We start from the raw sequence: 23,060 nt of genomic DNA, 5'->3' as shown, positions 1-23,060 counted from the left end.
GTATGGGTATTTTAAGTTAGGTAGGGAACACTTTCAGGTCATGGACCTGGGGGGCCGCCGCGGGAGCGGACTGCCGGGCACGATGGACCCCTGGTCTGACCCGGCAGAGGCAACGCTTATGTTCTTATGTTCTTATGTATTATAAAATCATCTGCTCAGATATACTAGGTACACAACTGCAGTCACCTGATCTACTGGCATGTGCATATGGCTCAGTTTGTGCAGGGGCAGGAAAGGGGCAAGGTAGGAGGCAGGGTAAGGCCATGTGTACCCTTTTTTTGTCTTCATAAATATGGTAACCCTAATCCAATATAAACTTGACCTACCTGAGTAGACCTTACATTTTTGTAGTAGATTTTTGTACATTTCTTCTGTTCCAGTCTAGGCGTTTTAACCTTTAACCTGCCTAAGCCCCACCCTTTAAGATGACTCAGTAATAGCATTAGTGAGAGTGTTTTTAAAGAAGTCTGTCTTTGTATTGTTCACCCCCCATACATCTTCTTTACCGAGCATCATGGGAAATCTAACAACTGAGTTAGTATATCAATTTTACTTTCTTTTTCCTCCATTGTTTGCATAATTATGTTTACTGAGTGAGACCCGAGAGTGCTTCATAAACTCTTTATGTTTTGTCTAAACCCTGTGAATGGAATGGGGGTTATAATTTTATTTTTTAGTCATGACTGTCTTCAAGAAAATGAACTTTTTTCTTTTTAAGAAAAATACTACCACACTGGAAATTCTTCCCTAGAATTATGTTTTAATTTTTCTAGTAAACAGAAGCTGCTGAATGCCTGCAGCAGTAAAATAAAACATCACTAGAAGATTAGAAAAACTCCATTGCATACTGCACACCTTAAGTATTTCTGCTTTGTACATTACCCCAGCCATGGCACAATTTGTTCTTTTCATATTTCCTTGGAGTTTTATTCATTGTCAACATAACATCTGTGTATCTAATCAAGGCAACATTTTGCACAGTACAGTATTGCAAAGACTTAGGATTTATGGCTGGCATTCTGATTATTTTACAGGTTGATAAATACACAAGTCTGGAAGGCGATTCTACAGCATTCTAAGATCATTCTACGAGCATTAGTGCTTCATAGCATATGATACATTATGAAAAAAAAAAGTTTGGGTCTGGATTTGCTAGCTGTAAATTCCAAGTATTTCTTATGCCAAACAAGGAATGACTGAAATAGGAAATAGAATCACAAAACATATATACAGCAGTAAAAGAGTAGCATTTAAGGTTTTTGCCTTAGGTTTCCAAAAGCAAAGTGTTGATAATTGCCACCGTTTGGTTAAAGAGGAATAATTCTCACTGGATGGAAAATGTTAGGAAAGTCAAGGTTACACAAGGCTATGACTCACTGCAGAAGTATCCAAATGGAGGCTCTGAAGATCCATTTAATAAAGAGAGGACTGAGACAGTTTATTTTCTAAGAATTTCACTCAGAGGCACTTTGAAGGGAGTATGGGAAAATTAATGCAACCCCTAATTACATTAATACAGTCCTTGATTCTGCCACATTTAGCAGTGCTGCTGACTTATACTGTGTTGTAATCCATTCTGGGCTCTTTGGGGAGGACTGGCTAAAATATTGAATGAATGAATAAATAAATGTGTGAAGAAAACCAACCACAGGGATATGTTATGGGGAGATAGGGAATAAGCAAATACCAAATTTATATTGTATGTTACAAAATTAATGGTGGACAGTTAGAACAGATTTTGTGAGGCAAAGCTGTCCACCAGTTTTAAACTGAGTTTGGAGTCAGGCTAGCCAGCAGCTATGCACAAAGAAAAAGTATTAAATGTCAAGATACCAAGAATTGGTTCTTGCCATCTCTAGTACTGACGGAATGGGAAGCTGAAGTTCAGGAGAGGAAAGGGAAGCCAATTAGGCCTAGATTCTGTAAAGTGTGCCTAACTTTAGACATGCTATAGATGTCCTTGTAGCGCAAGTGGCAATCAGCGTTATTTAGACACTGTTTAGGCATTATATAGACATCTCTAATAAACTAAGCGTATCGTAGGCGTCTATTAGGCACATGTTCCCATATAGACGCCAGATAGACGTCCCTACGATGTTATATATAAAAAGGTGGTTTTTACTGATTTGTTATCATTATTTCAGGACTGTAAGCTTTAACATAATTAACCCAAAGTATACCATGTTTAAAAGGATATTTATAATATATATTAGTTTCAGTAGGAGTTCATCTGGGAACATCAGCATGGAATGGGGGGAAGCTTCATTCCTGTGCTACACAGAAACTTGTATAGCAATGGTATCATTAGCTCCTATAAGAAATGTAAAGCATAGGATTTTGAGCTCCATATAGGCTTCAAATAGATGTGGTTTAAGCTCCAGAAAGGCTTTAGCACAATACATGCTATTTAGGTCATCCAATCAGCTTTCTCTGGGCATCCCACAGACGTTATTTGAGAGAGGTTTTTAGAAGCGATTCATTGCTCTAAATAACACTCTCTTTATCATGAAACATTGCTACAATCAGCTCATTCTTTTAAGCAAACAGAAAGCCCATAACTTCAATTAGCCAAGCTTACAAACAGAATAAAACACAGAACAGACCTGAATGTGGCTTCTAATTCATTGCAAATGGAGGTATGGAGCTGCACCATGATGACCTCATTGTGACATCATCAAAGTGCACCTGCTGCTTTCATTGTCCCAAAAGCCAGAATCTCAAGTTGGGTTCAATAAATGTGACGTGGATTCAAATACTGCTGTTTTGTATCATATGCAAACTCAACTTTTGGAATAGATTGTTTCTAGTATTGCTAATGTTGTGCTGATTGAGATGAAAATTAGATGTGATTGGTCTGTAGCTTGTAATTTTTATTAAAACGAGTATTTTGTTAGCTGAAGGACATGAGGGAGTCAAACCCAGACCAGGCTCATACCCCAACCTTCATTCTAACCACTGTGCTACAGAATCAGCCATAAAATCATAGTAATTCTAAATGGATTATACTGTGCTGTTTAGGCATCCCTTGGGCACCCAAAGAATGCAGAATCGGCTGCAGTTCAGCATATCTCAAGCTGTCAGGGTAGGAAACTGACTGAAAGAAGCCACCAAGTTAAGGCACCTGGTTCATCCTCTCCACCCCTCATCTAATCTCATGTTCTCAAATATTATGCTAGTTGCAGGCTGTGAAGCAGGAGACATGCCAGCTACCCTGTTTGCCACCCCCATCCTCCCCCCTTTGCAGCCTGGGCCTCATGGAATACTAGATAAGACAAAGGCAAATGTGAGTAAGGAGCTGAAGTGGTACTTAAGGAAACACTAATGCCTGGCTACTACTCAATAGAAATAAGCACAAGGTGAAAAATGGTATAAGATTTTTATTGCACAATCCAGGAAAGCAGCAACTGCAGTTCAATAAGATAGATGACAGGTATGCAGAGTAGGTGCAAGTTGTTACTGTGGTAGAATTGGTAAGGTCCCAGAATCTGCTCCTAGTAGGGGAAGGTAGGCTGAAGAAAAAGGAAGATGGATTGAGACTAATTAAGAGTTGATTGGTGAGTTTTAAGCTGTTTTTTACAAAGGTGCGCTAAATCAACACAAGCACTAACTACTAATGTGTGGATAGGATAAAATGCATGCATTAACCTTTACCACACACTAATGGCACCTAAACCGTGCCTAAATGGCGCCGCTTCTGTGTGCAGTAAAATTTATTTTACCGTGTGCCGAAGCGGCACTGTTTAGGCGCTGTTAGCATGTGGTAAAGGTTAACGCGTGCATGTTATCCTATGCACACGTTAGTAGTTAGCGCATGCATGGATTTAGCACACCTTTGTAAAACTCACCCATTGAATGTTTCTCAGAAAATCTTCTATAACTACACCCTTCTGAAGGAAAAAAAAAGTGTGAAACATGTTAGTATTGTGAAAATGTAGATAATTCATCACAAGGGCAAACAAAGGTTTCAGTACATCATTCTTACCTATTCTGTCTGTTTTAGTATTTTAGTTTCTGTCTGTTTTAGTATTTGTCCATGTACAAGCTCTTGTTCTCAACCCACTTTGAACAGACCTGGGAACAGGAAATCAGGAGAAAAGGGGGAAAAGGTCAAGACATATATGGAAAAATAAAATGCAGCACAGTCTCAGAATAACAGCTAGAATGAACAGAAGCAAAAGAAACACTGTTCCTTTTTTATAATAAGGATACCTAACAATTATGACTCTCAAAAGATTTACCTTTAGCTCTATGAGGAAAGGCACTGCTTTAGGTTCCACATATTCATGTAACTTGCATATCCATTTTGCTGGCACCAAAGTTTCAAACAGCATGGGGGGGGGGTTTTCAGCCAAGATTCCTGGAACCAATTATTATCATCACTAATTCTCAGACCTGCTAATGACCCTGTGGAATGGAGAGAATTGTGGCAGATTTCAGGGGGAGAAAAAATTAATGGAGAATCTCCAAAAGGAGTCCAAAAGATGAAATCAGTTCTGCCTGAGCGCATTGAGCCGACGGCTTCAAGGTCCTGTCTATCAGTACCCCCAGGTCCCTTTCTTGTTTGCTCTTGCCCAATGTTACACCTAACATTTTATATTCTTGTTCTTTGTTTTGCCTTCCCAGGCGCATCACTTTGCATTTTTCTATATTAAATTTCATCTGCCACTTTTCCGCCCATTTCTCCAGTTGGTTCAAATCTCTTTGAAGTGCATCTCTGTCCATTTTCGACCCAACTGCCCGACATAGTTTTGTGTCATCTGCAAACTTGATTATGTTACTTGTTGTTTCCTCTTCTAGGTCATTTATGAAGATATTGAATAAGATGGGCCCAAGAACCGAGCCCTGGGGCACGCCGCTCGTCACCTTCTCCCAGTCCGAGAACTTCCCATTTATGCCCACCCTCTGCAATCTGTTCTCCAGCCATTTGCCTATCCATCTTAGTATATCCCCTTCTATTCCATGGCTTTGTAGTTTCCTCAGAAGCCTTGCATGTGGTTCCTTGTCGAACGCTTTCTGGAAGTCCAAGTATACGATATCCACTGTTCTCCACTATCAATTTGTTGGTTCACCTTCTCAAAAAATTGAAGCACATTTGTCAAACATGACTTCCCTTTCCTGAAACCGTGTTGACTAGCTCTCATCAGGTCATGATTATCCAGGTGCTGCACTATGCTATCCTTAATTAGTGCTTCAACCATCTTCCCAGGAACCGACGTAAGACTCACAGGTCTGTAGTTTCCCAGTTCTCCCCTTGATCCTTTTTTGAAGATTGGGATGACATTTGCTATCCTCCAGTCGTCTGGTATTTGCCCGGTTCTAATTGACAAGTTAGCTAGGGATTGTAACAGTTCTCTGATTTCTACCTTAAGCTCCTTTAGCACTCTCGGGTGAATTCCATCCGGTCCAGTGGATTTATCACTTTTTAGTTTGTCGATCTGATAGTATATCATGTCCAAATCCACATTCACTGTGGTGAGGCTTTCCTCCATTTCTCCCTTGAATACTCTCCCTGTTTCAGGTATTGATGCAGTGTTCTCCTTGGTAAAGACAGATGCAAAGAATGAATTTAGCCTATCTGCAATCTGTTTGTCTTCCTTGATATACCCTTTTCTTCCTTGGTCATCGAGAGGGCCCACTGCCTCTTGTGCTGGTTTTTTCCCTTTTATGTATCTAAAAAAGGGCTTGAAGTTCTTGGCTTCTTGCGCAATCTTTTCCTCATAGACCTTTTTGGCTTCTCTTACCGCCTTGTGACATTTCTTCTTGTCAACCTTGTGACTGTTCCAGGCCTCTGTTTGTTCATGTTTCCATTTTTTAAACGAGTTTCTCTTTTCTCTTATCGCATCCTTCACCTCCTTAGTTAACCAAGCTGGTTCTCCTTTGTTCTTATTTTTCCTTCCTTTGGATATCTGCAGGATGTAGAGATTCTGTGCTTCAGTGATTTCATAGTATTTTTTAGTAGGGACCATGCTTGTTCGACCGTTTTGAGTTTGTCCGTTCTTTTCTTGAGCCGTTTTTTTACCATGGCTCTCATGCTGTCATATTTCCCTTTTCTGAAATTAAAGGTTGTGGTTTGGGTCTTGGTTCGTTTCCCCTTCCCGATGCCGATTTTAAAGTTGATCATGCTGTGATCGCTCGTCCCCAGCGGGACCGTGACTTCTACTTCTGATGTCCTTCCAGTTATGCCATTCAGGACCAAGTCCAAAGTTGCGGTTCCTCTTGTCGGTTCTCCCACCATTTGTTCTAGGAAGCAGTCCCCTATCATTTCCAGGAATTTTGTTTCCTTGCCGCAGTTTGAGGATCCAAGGTTCCAGTTTATCCCTGGAAAGTTGAAGTCCCCCATGATCGTTACGTTACCCATTTTACATCTATGGTTGATTTCCTCTATCATTTCAGCATCTGTTTCCTCCGTCTGTCCTGGGGGTCGGTAAAAGAGTTTAATTTTTGTGTCTGCTTCGTATTGTCTAGGAATCTTTATCCAGAGGGACTCCAGTTTTTCTTTTTCTTCCGTCTTCCCTACTCCTTCATGGACATAGAGGACAATGCCTCCCCCTTTTTGTCCTATTCTATCTCTTCTGTATAGTTTGTAGCCCTGCAGTACTGTGTCCCATTCATTTTCCTCATTCCACCATGTTTCTGTAATTCCAATGATATCTAGTTCTTCTCATCTCGCTAGTGCTTCCAGTTCCCCCATTTTGTTTTTCAAGCTTCTGGCATTCGTGTACATACATTTGAGCTCCTTTTGTGCTACTTTCTTGGACTTTTTAGACTCCGCATCCCTTTTTGCATCTATTTGCTCCCTTTTTGGATCTATTTGCGCTCTTTTTCTGTCAGTTTTGATTTCAACATGCTCTTCCCCTTTATTCGAGCAGTTGCTTGTAGTTCCTTCTTTGGAGTCACCTGATGCCCAGGCTTTCGACTGGTTGCCGACTGTCGGCTCTCCCCTTTTCCTTAGTTTAAAGCCCTCTCAATGGACTTCTTAATGTTTTCAGCCAATACTCTCGCTCCTTGCGTGGTGAGGTGTAGGCCGTCCTTTCTATAGTATCTGCTTCTTCCCCAGAATGTCATCCAGTTTTGCATGAAGTCGAAACCTTCCTCATCGCACCATCGTTTCATCCAGGCGTTAATTGCTTGCAGCTCATCCTGCCTCTTTCCATCCGTTCTCGGTACCGGGAGGATCTCGGAGAAAGCCACTTTCACCTCCCTGACCTTGAGTTTTCTTCCGAGTGAGCGGAGCTGGTCCTTCACCTCTTCCCTGTTGTACTTCCGTCCACTTACATCATTGGTCCCCATGTGGATAAGCACGTCAGTGTCCTCTCCTCCTGCGCTGTCAATGATCCTGGTGATTCTGCTGGCCACGTCCTTCACTCTTGCTACACGTCCACTCTTGCCACGTCCTTCACTCTTGCTACAAATTGCTTTTTTGCAGCGAGGCAGCAGGGGAGCAGAGGCAGGAGAGCTGTGCGAGGCGCAGGGAGAAGGGAGAAGCGCCCGCACAGACAAGGAGACTTCGGGGCAGCGGCGAGTTAGCTCCGCCCACCCCACCGCATCAGTAGCGTGCGACCGGGCTCCTCCATAAAAGGAGGCGAGCCATCGGGTGCCGCTACTGCTACAAATTGCTTTTTTGCAGCGAGGCAGCAGGGGAGCAGAGGCAGGAGAGCTGTGCGAGGCGCAGGGAGAAGGGAGAAGCGCCCGCACAGACAAGGAGACTTCGGGGCAGCGGCGAGTTAGCTCCGCCCACCCCACCGCATCAGTAGCGTGCGACCGGGCTCCTCCATAAAAGGAGGCGAGTCATCGGGTGCCGCTACTGCTACAAATTGCTTTTTTGCAGCGAGGCAGCAGGGGAGCAGAGGCAGGAGAGCTGTGCGAGGCGCAGGGAGAAGGGAGAAGCGCCCGCACAGACAAGGAGACTTCGGTGCGCGGCGAAGGCGAGCGGCAAAGGCGCTCGCCTTAGCGAGAGCGCCTTTGCGAAGGGCCTCAAGAAAGGCCTCTAAACAGAGCACTACCACTTTAAGCCAGATACACTCCACTCTTCCCACACAAAGATAGATACTCCCCTTTATCACACGCAAGCAAGCGCACAGGCAAACACACTCTTTCCTTGACTCACATTTGTTTTCTCTTTTTCTTTTCCTTGTTGAAATGGCAGGGAGAACAAGGAGCGCCAAGACTACTATCAAGCTCAACACTCCAGCACCTGGAGAGACCCGGGGGATGGCCAAGGACTCTACACAGAGGGCAGAGAGTGCCACTGAGCAGGAAACAGACGTCTCAGTGCTGACCGAGGCCACCCCCCTCCCACGGTATGCTTCAGTCTCTACGCAGACAGACGAGATGAAACAGGTAGAAGCGGACGAGGACGTTATACAGGAACTACAGAGCCTCAGGGAGGAGGTGAAACGCCTGAGATGCATCAGGGAGGATGAGGCATTCATCGACGAAGCCATCCAGGAATTGTCTCAGATCGCAGAACGAAGCATCGACAAGACCATCCTTGACACTCCCAAACCTACAGCTCTAAACTCAACGATCGGAATACAGGAAATAATTGGAGATGCCGGTCCCTGGCAGCTGGTAACCTCTTCTACTGGCAAGCAAAGAAACCCCCCCCCCCATTCTCACCTTCTTCTTCTTTTTCTCTCAAACAGGGCAGTTCAACACCAACGTCACAACTTTCCCTGAAAAACAGATTTCACGTCCTTCAAGAAGGAACTGACGAGGATGAAGCAGAGGAAGATTCCGAACACAGAACACCGGCTGCAGTTCTCGCTGCTCGATCCACCCCCCCTCGGAAGGAGCGTAGAGTGGTGGTCATCGGAGACTCCATGCTAAGAAGCACCGAAGGACCAATTTGCAGACCAGATTTGCAGTCGAGGGAGGTCTGCTGTCTCCCTGGAGCCAGGATCCGCGACATCACCACCAGTATAGACAAACTTCTGAAACCGACTGACCATTTCCCTATGTTTCTCATTCATGTAGGTACCAACGATACTGCCAGAAGCACATCAGACAACATTCCTAAAGACTTCGAGGCCCTGGGAAGGAAGCTAAAGCAGACAGGAGCACAGGTGGTCTTCTCATCAATTCTCCCGGTAAGAGACAAAGGCAGAGAGAGGGAAGAGCGCATCCATAGGACTAACGAGTGGCTTCGCGAATGGTGTTTAGAGACGAACTTTGGATTCCTAGACCACGGAGCGACGCTACAAGGACTACAGGGACCTGACGGACTTCACCTAACAAAGAGAGGCAAGAAAGTTTTTGGACATCGACTAGCACATCTACTTCGGAAGGCTTTAAACTAGGTAAGTTGGGGGAGGGTTCACACATACATACCAGAGCAGTAAGGATCCATCCTGGGGAAGCAAGTAAAACCCACTCTTCTGAGCCTAAGGTAAGTATCCATAATATACACAAAAAAACAAGAGCCACACTAACGGGGAAAGGCACATCATCACAAATTTGGAGAGCAATGTATGTTAATGCACACAGCTTGGGCAACAAAATCCTGGAACTAGAAACAGAAATAAGGAATGCTGACCTTGACATAGTAGCAATATCCGAGACCTGGTTCACAGACTCGCATGGGTGGGATATGGTTATACCAGGCTACAATCTACTTCGTCGGGACAGAGAGGGCAAATTAGGAGGGGGGGTGGCACTATACACTAAGGATAATATCAAAACTACCAGGATCACAGAGGTTAGATACACAGGGGAATCACTTTGGGTAAACCTGGCCAGGGGAAACGAAAAATGCCTTTACCTCGGTGTGGTATACAGGCCTCCAAAACAACAGGAAGACAAAGACAAAGAATTGATTGAGGACATAGAAAACATCACTTTGCGTGGTGACACAGTACTGTTAGGCGACTTCAACATGCCAGATGCGGACTGGAACACCCTCACAGCAACTACGAGCGGTAGCAAAAGAATAATAACCTCCATAAAGGGTGCACAACTCAAACAACTGGTATTAGAGCCCACCAGAGAAAAAGCAATACTGGACCTGGTACTCACAAATGGAGACAGTGTCTCGGAAGTATCAGTGGGAGACACGCTGGCCTCCAGTGACCACAACATGGTATGGCTCAATTTCAGGAAAGGCTTCTCTAAATCAAACACAGCAACGAGGGTCCTCAACTTTAGGGATGCAGATTTCGACCACATGAGAGACTTTGTCCAACAAGAGCTGCAAAACTATGCAGAAACTGACAATCCGGAAACTATGTGGACAAATCTAAAATCCATCCTGAACGAAGCATCTAGCCGCTACGTAAAAACAGTAAGCAAACGCCGGAGAAACAAAAAACCACAATGGTTCAACAAGGAAATTTCGGACCTCATTAAAATGAAAAAAGAAACATTTATCACCTACAAACATCTTGGGAAAAGGGAGGCAAAAGAAGAATATCTGGCCAGATCTAAGGCTGTCAAAAAGGCAGTCAGGGATGCCAAACTTCAAACGGAGGAAGATCTAGCACGGAACATTAAAAAAGGGGACAAATCCTTCTTTAGGTACATTAGCGACAGGAAGAGAAACAAAAATGGAATAGAACGCCTTAGGCAATCAGATGGAAACTACGCAGAATCTGATACTACCAAGGCAGAACTGCTAAACGAATACTTCTGCTCAGTATTCACCTGTGAAGCACCGGGAGATGGTCCACAACTACAAATAAGAGACAGCCAAAACGACCTGTTTCGTGATTACGAGTTTACACCTAGTAGCGTCTACCACGAACTTTCAAGACTCAAAGTAGACAAAGCCATGGGGCCAGACAATCTACACCCCAGGGTACTCAGAGAACTGAGTGAAGTCCTGGCTGAACCACTATCCGTACTCTTCAATCTTTCCATGCGCACGGGAAAAGTACCCCTAGACTGGAAAACAGCTAACGTAATTCCACTCCATAAAAAGGGCTGCAGAACAGAGACAGGAAATTACAGACCGGTGAGTCTTACATCCATAGTGTGCAAACTCATGGAAACAATGATCAAACAGGAACTTGACAAAATTCTAGACGAAGAAAATTTACGTGATCCACATCAACACGGATTTACCAGGGGAAGGTCCTGCCAATCTAATCTGATTGACTTCTTTGATTGGGTGACCAGTCATCTGGATGCCGGTGAGTCCCTTGACGTGATATATTTGGACTTCAGCAAAGCTTTTGATAGCGTCCCACACCGCAGGCTGTTGAACAAACTAAAATCGATGGGATTAGGGGATACATTCACTACATGGGTAAGGTATTGGCTAGATGGTAGGCTTCAAAGGGTGATGGTAAACGGTACCCCCTCGAAAACGTCAGCAGTGATGAGTGGAGTACCTCAAGGCTCCGTCTTAGGGCCGATTCTATTCAATTTATTCATAGGAGATTTAACCCAAGGACTGAGAGGAAAAGTATCACTGTTTGCAGACGATGCCAAACTATGCAACATAGTTGGCAAAAACAGTGTGCCTGACTTTATGACGCAGGACCTAAGACAGCTTGAACAGTGGTCATCAACTTGGCAGCTAGGCTTCAATGCTAAAAAATGTAAAGTAATGCACCTAGGCAAAAAAAATCCACACAGAACTTACACACTAAATGGTGAAACCTTGTCCAGGACCAAGGTGGAACGTGATTTAGGAGTGATCATTAGCGACGATATGAAGGCTGCCAATCAAGTAGAGAAGGCCTCGTCCAAGGCAAGACAAATGATGGGCTGTATCCGTAGGGGTTTTGTCAGCAGAAAACCTGAAGTCATAATGCCACTGTACAGATCCATGGTGAGACCTCATCTCGAATATTGTGTTCAATTCTGGAGACCACACTACCGAAAAGATGTGTTGAGAATTGAGTCGGTTCAGCGAATGGCTACCAGGATGGTTTTGGGGCTCAGGGATCTCACGTATGAAGAAAGGTTAAAAAAAACTGCGGATGTACTCGCTGGAGGAGCGAAGAGAGAGAGGAGACATGATTGAGACCTTTAAATATATTACTGGGCGTATAGAGGTGAAAGACGATATCTTCAGTCTTACAGGGCCCTCGGTAACCAGAGGACACTCGCTGAAAATCAGGGGTGAGAAATTTCGGGGTGATACTAGGAAGTACTTCTTCACCGAAAGGGTGGTCGATCATTGGAACGAGCTGCCTCAGCGGGTGATTGAGGCCAGCAGCGTATTAGATTTCAAGAAAAAATGGGATATTCATGTGGGATTTCTAGAAGAGTAAGAATCAGGGAGTGGGTCATTGGTATGGGCAGACTCGATGGGCTATGGCCCTTTTCTGCCGTCATTTTTCTATGTTTCTATGTTTCTATGTTTCTTGCACCAGGCAGGCAGGTGACCAGTCTATCTTCTCTTCCTCCTGTGATGTGGCTGTCCACGTTGGGTATAATGGAATCTCCAACGATGATCACTATCTTCTTTGTTCGGGGATTCTTAGGGGGTCGTAGGTCCGTGTCCATGGTGTGGAACCTGTCTTCCATCTTTTGGGGTGCATCTCCAAATGGGTTCTCATTTCTTCTAAGTATGAGGTCTTTCTCGACCTCCGCTTCAGCCTCTTCGTCTAATGTAGTGGTGCCTCCTTCCAAATCGCCTGAGCCCTCTTCCTTGGTACTGATCTCTAGCCCTGGGACCTGCACATGTTGCTGGTGGGCGTCCTCGATGAATCTCTCCAAATCCTTGATCACTTCTCTGGTACTGGACTTCCCTAGCAACTTCTTCTGCTTGCGGTTTTCTTCTGTCATGGCGAGGAGTTCTTCAAGTTTTATCACAGTTCCTTCAAGCAGCCGGACTTGCTGTTTCAGGCTATCCAGCTCCTTGCATCGACTGCACACATATGCTCTAGTCCCCGAGGGGAGGTAGTCATACATATTGCAGCTGCTGCAGAAGACTAGAAAGCTCATCTTCTGTGCTTTATGTGAACCTTCTGTCCCAGCCAGCTGTGTGTGACCTGACCCTCTGTTTGGCTGTCCTCCTGTTAGTTGTGAGTTGTGCTGATGCTGCTGAGTTCTCTGTGAGTGCTTTATCTAGGTGTGTGTTGTGTGGCTAGGTGAAAACAGGTAAAAACAGGATTATAACTTACGGTTTGGGGCTCTCTGTAAGCTCCTCCTGCCAGCAGATGTTTCAGGGGGGTGATAGTAGGAGTGAGTGAGGGGGGTGATGGTAGGAGTGAGTGGGCATCCCTCCTGCTGCCTGACCGCAGGGGTGGGTGAGTTCCCTGCCGCAGCCGCTCAGCTTATCATGGCAGTAAGATTTCTTTGCCACGATCAGCATAGCAGCCACGTCTATTTGAAATGTAGACCAGCTTTTTGTTGGCCTACATTTCAGGCACCTATTGTGGCCCTAGGGAAATGCGCTGAGCTGCCTAAGCTCGCCCAAGGCCACTTCTGGGCAAAACCACACCCATGCCTAGCCTTGGGCAAGCTTAAGCATTCCTATGCATCTCTCTCAACCGTGACAGATGCCTACGGTGTAGGTAGCCTTCCTTGGGGTGTTTTTTTAAAATAAACATGCATCCCAATTGACTGGTTAGTCAGCGGTAGGACACCTATTGCCACCTACAATCGGGACACCGTTTATAGAATATGCCCCTAAGTGTTGACCAAGGAGACTTTGAGCTCATGCACTAAAGTCCTGCTGCATCTTAACTACAACCCCCATCCCCTCCGAACCCGCTGAAATAAAAAAGAATTATGAATTTCCAAAAATTCATAATAAATGGACAATAGAATAATAAATGGTCTAAAGTTCCTGCTTCAAGATTACAGTGCCAGCATCTATTAGACTTAGAGCTATCCAATTTTTGTAACCGAACAGGGGTCCATAATGTTCTATGTAACAGAAAAAACCAAGTTTGTCTCATAGATGCCGACACTGTACATCTCATCCTCCAAGTCCAAATTCGTGGCCATTGAGATGCAGTAATTTGATGCTTAATCTCAATGCTCCAAATGTCTCTCATACTAGTGTTTGGTTTCTTTTTAATAAATCTAGTCAGCAATTTATACCACTGGGCAGCCTGGTGACCCAAGAAGTCCACCTGAAAGCATAAGAACTCCATACTATATTGATTATTAAGGTTTTTTCCAGTCAGAGAACCCCGCCTGAATGGCATGCTTTAGTTGCAACCATCTAAAACTTTCTGATTTATTAAGGCCATATTTATGTTGCAACTGTGAAAATTCAAGCATTTTACCATTAGAGATAACATCTTCTAATATTCCTGCTATCATCCAATGCTTCCAGGAGAGCCTTTCTCCGCCAATTTGAATCTTGGAGTTCAGCCATATAGATTGATTTGTAGATTTGTGAATTGGAATAGTTGTTAAATTACTTACATAATACAATGTTTTCCATGTATCAGCTAATATTCTGTTATCTTTACTGTAACTAGGCATTTTGATACTGAGCACATGGCAAAGGCGTAATGGAGACATGAGTTGCCATTCTAACGACAACCAATCTGGGAGTTTTTCCATGAGCTCTGGGAGGACCCAATACATACCCTAGTGCAAAATATAGGCTCGATGATACCTATAAAACTTGGGAAAATTTACCCCTCCCTCTGAAATTGGCCTTTGTAAAGATACCAAAGCCACTCTAGGAGTTTTACCCAACCAAATAAATTTTATAAGAATGCTATTTAATTTTTTATAAAAGGACCCTTGAAAATAAACCGGCAACATACCCATCTGATAACAAACCACAGGCAAAATCATCATCTTGATAGTTTGGACATTCCCCCACCACGAAAGATGTAAAGGATTCCATTACTCTCACACTTCTGTTACCTTCTCTAATAAAGATTTTTCATTTATTTTCATTGTTTCTTCCAGTGTATTTTTAATCCAAATGCCTAAATACTTTATTCCATCTTCTTTCCAAAGAAAATGAATCAAACAAACCTTTTGTACAGTGGACATTAAGTGGATGAATTTCTGATTTATTCTGTATCCTGATAATTTTCCAAATTTCTCAATCAGTTCAAGTAAACAAAGAATGGTTGTCTCATGATTTCTCAAATAGAGCAATATATCATCCGCATAAGCAGAGACCTTATATTCCTGATCTCTACGAGGAATACACTGTATCTCCTTCGCTTGCTGAATAGCTAATAACAAGGGTTCCAATACAATATCAAAAAGCAGAGGAGATAAGGGACAGCCTTGTCTAACCCTCCTTTGCAACCTAAAACCTTCTGAAAAATTATTATTAATATACAGTTTAGCAACAGGGGAGCTATACAATGTTTGAACCATTTGTATAAATCCTGAACCTATACCAAGCCATTCCAACGCTTGATACATGAAGGTCCATTCAATTCGATCAAAGGCCTTCTCTGCATCGAGGGATACAGAAAAAGCCGAATCATTTAAGGCTTTTGACAAATTCAACTTATGTAAGGTCAGCCTAGTGTTGTTAGAAGAATGTCTCTGAGTAATGAATCCTGTTTAGTGCATTCCAATAATAAAAGGGAGAGCTTTAGCCAAACGTATAGCCAATGTTTTAGCTAACATTTTTTTAGCTAATGTTTGTTTCTAACAAGATGGCGGCCGGTTAAGTCATCAATTGCACGGTCTCCTTCTCCCTTTTTATTTTTAGGTTTTCTCTGTTGCTTGTTTGTTTTATTTTAGTAGCTTACTTTGTTTAATTTATTTTTATTAATCTTTATTAAATCTTAGTTTTGATTTATATTGATTTATATTGCTGAGCCTCCACTTGTGAATTCTAGTCTGATAGCCACCGATTTGACCGTTGGTTTCTGGTCTAACAATTTGAAATGCCAACATCCTACCTGATACTCCTTGCACTTTAGGAAGGTTTGAGTTGGGCCTGATGGCTGGGCCACAGCGAGTAGTGCTGATGTTGGAGAGACACAAGGAGAGCATCGCTGAGGTCGGCGGGAGTGGCAGAGACTTCTTGAATCGGCTGGCTGTTGAATTTGGAGGCGCCATGTCTGAGGTGGTTTGCATGACACTGGAAGTCAGAGAGGTGGCAGCTTCACGTTTTCTACTAATGGAGTGACACCATCAGGATGGGAGGTCCGTTGAGCCGTCTCGTCTATCTGAAATTTCACCACATCAGATTCTTGCCAGCCATGGGAGTGGTGTGATGAGAAGCGGTGTCGGCAGCTGCGGGGGCTTGCGGAAAGGATCGCTACCGGACCTGGGAGCAAAGAGTTGAGGTTGGCGATATCTGTGTGGAGGTTGGACTGTCCAGCGCACTAGTTGTGGACCTGGAAATTGAAAGATGTTTCTTTTCATCGGAGGAGATATCCTGTGGTTGGTGTACATCGGATGATAACAGCGGCTGATCGGACATAACGGTTGAAGTGCTTGGGACAGTGATTTGTTGGTCTGACTGAAGTGATGCTAGTCCCTTTTGACTCTTATATCATCATACTTACCATATCTTAATTTTACTGTTTTTTATTTATTTGTTTTATATCTTTTTTTTTTAATTTTTCTTCAGAATTCCATTGCTCAACGGTTTTGTTTTTCCACTCATATTCCCTTGTTATTCATTCTTTTTCACATTTATTATGTCCATATATTTTCTTTAAAATTTTCCATATTCAGTTTTAATTCAAACAAATCTAATTTTATTTTATTTAGTTTACCCATTTACCGGTAATTATTACTGAGATGTATACTTTACTTTAAAAAGAATTATGGCCTTAGAGAGATCAGTGTACTCTTGTTAGGATGTTTCATATCTTGTTTATTATCTCTGTCTTTATTTTTACTCCTACTGTTCAGTAACTGTCTTCTAGGTACTCTAGTTAGATTGTGAGCCTTCGGAACAGTAAGGGAATTCCAAGTACCTATTCTTTATTTATTCTTATTTTTATTGTATCCTTTAATGTATATTTCTCTGTAAACCGCTTCGAACCTAACGGATTTAGCGGTATATAAGAAATAAATTATATTACATTACATTAAAAGTAAGAAATAGGCCTGTAGTTTGAAACCAGTGTGGGATCTTTATTTGGCTTTGGCAAAACTATAGTTAATGATTCTGCCATGGTACCTGTAATACCATCTTTAGTTAGTTGACTCTGATATAAATTTAACAAATATGGTAATAGAGTAATTTGGGATGATTTATAAAATTCTACTGTAAAACCATCCCCATCTGGATCGGATCCAACTCTAAGGGACTTCAATGCTGTTTGCAATTCATTTATTGATATTGGCTTTTCTAAATTTTCTTTTATATGCTCAGGAATTTTGGTCCCTTAATTAATTTTAAAAATTCTGATCCATCCTTTTCTTTATCTATCAAACATTACTTTGATCTCCCCACCTTCAGTTTGCTGGTCCAATCCCTAATCCTAAATACCCTGGATTACTGTAACATCATATACCTGGGCTCTTACAAGAAAACCATTAAACGACTAAGACTCATCCAGAACACCGCCGTCCGCCTCATCTATGGGCTTAAAAAGTCAGACCACATCAGCCCCTTCTAAAGAAAACTTCATTGGCTACCGTTTGAAGCAAGGGTCATCTTCAAATTCGCCTGCCTTTGCTTCAAAACCCTATCTGGCTCAGCCCCGATATACCTGTCACACCACTTCGTCTTCCCAGGCTCTAACCGAACACGCAATGTCCACCTGTTTGCCTATCCCTCCCCAAAAGGATGCATCTACAAAAGATTCTTGGACAAAACCCTCTCTTTCCAAGCTGGCAAATGGAATGACTGCTTGACCACCCTCATCTCTCTTGCCCCAACCTACCTATCTTTCAGGAAATCTCTCAAATCATACCTCTTTGATAAATTCCTCTAACTCCCGCCCTCCCAACCAAACTACTAATCTCAACCTCGCCTCCCTCCCTACCATTCCCCCCCCCCCCTTCCACGGTTATTGTTCGCACCCCCCCGTGCAACAGTTATCGGATCATTTTGTAATGGCCACTGGTTTATACCATACACTTGATAACTAATTCTCTGTACCTTCATTGCATAAATCAGTTCTTATCTCCTGTAAACTACTCTGAACTGTTTTCTGATACTCTGTAACTTCGCTGTATATGTACAGTCTCTTCTCCTGTAAACCACTCTGAACTGTTTTGTGGTATTGCGGTATACAAAAATAAAGTTATTATTATTATTAAATAAGGCTCAGAAGAATACAGATCTTTATAAAAATTTAAAAATTGTTTTTAGAATAGGACCAATTTGAGAATAAGTATTTCCTTTATCATCTTTTACCACCACTACTTTTGGTTTTCATTTTTTTTTGCTTTTAGATAATTTGCCAATAATCTTCCCGCCTTATTTGAATTTCCATAATATAATGCCTGTTGAGAAAATAAATCTTTTCTTATCAATTTAGAAGAAATCTCATTATATTTCCCTTTAGCTTTCAAGAGATCCTGTAGTGTAGAATATTCCCATTTATCAATTAATTTTGATTCCAATGTCTTTATATCTTGTTCTAACCTGGAAAATTGATTTTTAATTTGTTTTTTAATATATGCCGAAAAATAAATAATTTGACCTCTCATGGTTGCCTTAAAAGCATCCCACAACGTTTCCATTGAGATATCTTCCGTATTATTAACTTTGGAAATCAATTTGGAGCCAAATTAATTGTTTATTAGACAATCCAGTGGCATTATCATATGATACTGTGCTGTTTGGTATGGCAATGAGAGCAAAAAGTCAGATTTCTACAAATAATAACAAATTATTACTTATAATGACTGGTGTTGCCATTCAACAAATTAATTAATTGGAAAAATTGGAGTAGATTAAATTATAATTTCTGGTGGAATTCCTTATGTCATGTTTATAAAATGGAGAGATTTATTGCAATAAAGCGAGGATGTTTCAGGAAATTTCAAGATGTGTGGGAGCCATTAACAAAGTATTGTACTGATTAGATAACATTTTTTCCCTTAAATTTACAAGTTAAATTGTGAGAGGGGGGGAGGGGGTAATTTTATTATTACATATTGTACAAGGTATTTGATTATATGACAGGAAAGGGTGGGAAGGGTGGGAGATAAGAGTATATTATTTGTACCATTGATGATTATTAAGTGATATATTTATTGTTAATTTGTTTGGACATATTGTCACACTTATTGTAAGTTTGAAAATGAATAAAGAATTATGAATTAAAGAGGCAAAATGGGGGAATGAGAAAAGGAGGGACAAGGGATAGGGATATGCTAGACTGGGGTAGAGGAAAGGAGGGTAAAAGAGGAGATACTGGACTTTGCAGGGGTCTTGAAAGGAAAGGGAGAGAGGAAATATTGGACCAAGGGGAGGGGAAACAAAAACAGAAAGAGAAAATACTGGACCATGGATGGGGGAGGTAAGAGAGAGAGAGGGAAGTTGCTTGACAGGGAGGAGGAATAGAAAAAGAGGTGAGATGCTGGATTAAGGGAGTGAGAAAGAGAAGGTGAGGCCTACTGGAAGGGAGGTGGAAATGCTGGATGGTGGAGGGAGAGAGAATGAAGGAGGCTGATGCTAGCAGTTATTAGAGTCATGGGGAAGAAGGGTCTGATGCTTGGGCTGGGAGGAGGCTGGGGTCTGCTGTCACAGTTCATAAATAATCTGTAACAGCATACTTGGGTTCTTCATCCACATCACTAGAAAAGGTTCAAAGAAGAGAGACCAAGATGATAGAGGGGATGCAGCTCTTCTCATATGAGGAAAGACTAAAAAGGTTAGGGCTCTTCAGCTTGGAAAAGAGAAGGTTGAGGGGAGATTATGATTGAAGTCTACAAAATCCTGAGTGGAGTAGAACGGGTACAAGTGGATCAATTTTTACACCGTCAAAAATTACAAAGACTAGGGGACACTCAATGAAACTGCAGGGAAATACTTTTAAAACTGATAGGAGGAAATATTTTTTCACTTAGAGAATAGTTAAGCTGTGAAACACGTTGCCAGAGGTTGTGGTAAAAACAGTTAGCGTAGATGGTTTTAAGAAAGGTTTGGACAAATTCCTGGAGGAAAAGTCCACAGTCTGTTATTAAGGCATGGGGGAAGCCTCTGCTTGGCCTGGATTGGTAACATGGAATGTTGCTACTCTTTGGGTTTTGACCAGGTACTAGTGTCCTGAATTGACCACCATGAGAACGGGCTACTGGGCTTGATGGACCATTGATGTGACCTAGTATGGCTATTCTTATATTCTTATCACACTTCTAAATGATTGCATTATATATCACAGAGGCAATATTATAAACTGTGTTCTGTGGTAAACCATGTTTTATGAAAGGGGAACTGTCTTATATCAACTGCATTAGGGTATTTGTGCTAATTTTGACCCCCCTTTTACTAAATTGTGATAGTGGTTATTAGCGCAGGGAGCCGCACTGTATGATCCGCATGCTCATAGAATTCCTATGAGCGTTGTGAGCAGTGTGAACTGTGGAGCATTCAGTACGGCTCCCTGAGCTAATAATCGCTATCGCGGTTTAGTAAAAGGGGGGTTATACAGTCTGTACATAGGTACTCCTGGAGATGGCATATGCATGGAGCTGAAGTGAAGATATATATATATATATATACAGTATGGGGCTCATAATCAAAACAAAAAAAACATTTAAAAGTGGCCTAAATGGTTACTTGGATGATCAAAAAGCCTGATCGTCCAAGTACCAATAATCAAAGCTGGTTTTAGACGTATCTAAAACCAGTTTAGGCCTTTCCCCTGCCTCTAAACGCACAGAGAGAAAAGAGGCGTTTTTAGAGGTGGGGCCTGAGACGCCTGGGCCAACCCAGAATAGGCCCAGGAGCCTTAGGCTTTTCCTATGGGCGGGGCCTTAAGCACATGGGCCGGGTTGGGTCCATGTGCCTAAGGCCCCACCCACAGAAACAGCTTAAGGCTCCCGGGCCTATTCTGGTTGGCCCAGGTGCCTCAGGCTCTACCTGTGGGCGGGGTTTGAGCCACCTGGGCCAATCCGGCCCCATTCCTGTGCTGGTTGGCCTGCCGGATGGACGGGCTTGGCACCCGTCCATCCGGCCAACATTTTTGAGGTACGGGGAAGGGGGTGGGGGTGAGGGGGTCATGGGGTGGGTGGGAGGTCACGGGTCGGTGGGGGGATGGTCAGGGGTTTGGGGGCGGTCGTTAGGGGGTTGCATCGAGGGCAGGAGGGCCTCGGATCCCTCCTGCCCGTATTTTAGTGGGGGGTGGGGGTTAGAGGGGGTCGCGGGCCAGGAGGGCTTGGGCTCCCTCCTGGCCGGATTGTATGGTGGGGGGAGGGGGGATATCACCGGGCCAGGAGGGCTTGGGCTCCATCCTGGCCAGATCGTGTGGTGGTGGGAGGAGGGGTAGATCGCTAGGCCAGTAGGGCTTGGGCTCCTTCCTGGCCCCAACGGATTTGGCCCGGGGGGGGGGTTGGGGGATCACGGGGCAAGAGGGCTTGGGCTCTCTCTTGCCCCATCGAGTCGGGGAAGGTCAGGGTGCTGCGGGGCAAGAGGGCTTGGGCTCCCTCTTGCCCCAATGTCATCGGTGGAGGTTGGGGATCGTGGGGCAAGAGGGCTTGGGCTCCCTCTTGCCCCATCGAGTCGGGGAAGGTCGGGGTGCCGCGGGGCAAGAGGGCTTGGGCTTCCTCTTACTCCGATGTCATTGATGGGGGTTGGGGATCGCGTGGCAAGAGGGCTTAGGCTCCCTCTTGCCCCGATGTTGTGTGGGAGGGGGTGGATTCTATAACCGGTGTTGTTTTTGACTGACACCGGTTACAGAATCCAGCTTGTAGGCGAAGGACTGGCTCCTCCTTCGCCTAAAAGCCCTTGTTTTGGACTTTTGGGACTTAAGCTTTTTTTAGGTTAATTATATGGTATAAGTTTAGACGTATATATATATATATGTGTGTGTATATATATATATATATGTATATATATATATATGTATCCTAGTTACCTACCCTGGACCAGATGTAATAATAGTAGTGCTTTTGTAACAGGAGCAAATTCTCCAAATGGGTTACTCTAACCAAGTAACAATCTAGCTTTGCGATTAGATTTGCACATACCATAATAGGAATGAATCTCACTCCTAAGCCAGGATATGTGGAATATGATATCAGTCTCTCAGATTTACTGCTAATACTCGCCACAGTACTGGAATTGTGCCAAAGAGAGCTTCTTTCTGGAGTTCATAAGATGTAACATGTATAGGCAACTTATTCAGGTATGCTTGGAAGTTATTTTTGATCAAGCCTTTGGCACCTAAAACGATAGGAAATATTTCTGTATCTTTTTGTCACATTTGCATGGTCGCCGACGGCATTTCTTGGTACTTGAGGATCTTCTTTCTCTCCATGAGGTTCATCAAGTAATTGCTTTGGATCGACACTTCTATAATCAAGGCTGGTCTGGTGTTTTTCTCTTATACCAGTATATCATAGAAATATGATAGCAGATAAAGGCCAAATGGCCCATCTAGTCTGCCCATATGCAGTAACCATTTTCTCTTTCTCTCTCCGAGAGATTCCAAAGGCCCTTTTGAATTCAGACACAGTCTCTGTCTGGGAATACAGACACCACCTCTTCTGGGAGACTTTTCCATGCATCTACCACCTTTTCTGTAAAAAAGTATTTTCTTAGATTACTCCGGAGCCTATCACCTCTTAACTTCATCCTATGCCCTCTCATTGCAGAGTTTCCTTTCAAATTAAAGAGACTGTTTAAAGAACATAAGAATTGCCATACTGGGACAGACTGAAGGTCCATCAAGCCTATATACTGTTTCCAACAGTAGCCAACCCAGGTCCCAAGTATTTAGCTAAATCCCAAGTAATAAAACAGATTTTATGCTGCTTATTCTAAGAGTAAGCAGTGAATTTCCCCAAGCCATCTTAATAGTGGCCTATGGACTTCCCTTTTAAGAATTTATCCAAACCTTTTTTAAATCCTGCTCAGCTAATTGATTTCACCACATTCTCTGGCAACAAATTCCAGAGTTTAATTACAAGTTGATTTTCTAGCATCCTTTTTTTTTATCTTTCAAAATGGGGATGTCCCAGGTAATCATAACCTCTTCATTTTCTACAGTTCTCTTCAGGTCATGATCTCAATGCTTTCCTAGTACACTGATGTTGTAATGCTT

The sequence above is a fragment of the Geotrypetes seraphini genome, chromosome 5, assembly GCF_902459505.1.
Source record: "Geotrypetes seraphini chromosome 5, aGeoSer1.1, whole genome shotgun sequence".
Taxonomy (NCBI): domain Eukaryota; kingdom Metazoa; phylum Chordata; class Amphibia; order Gymnophiona; family Dermophiidae; genus Geotrypetes; species Geotrypetes seraphini.
This window is presented reverse-complemented; position numbering follows the sequence as displayed.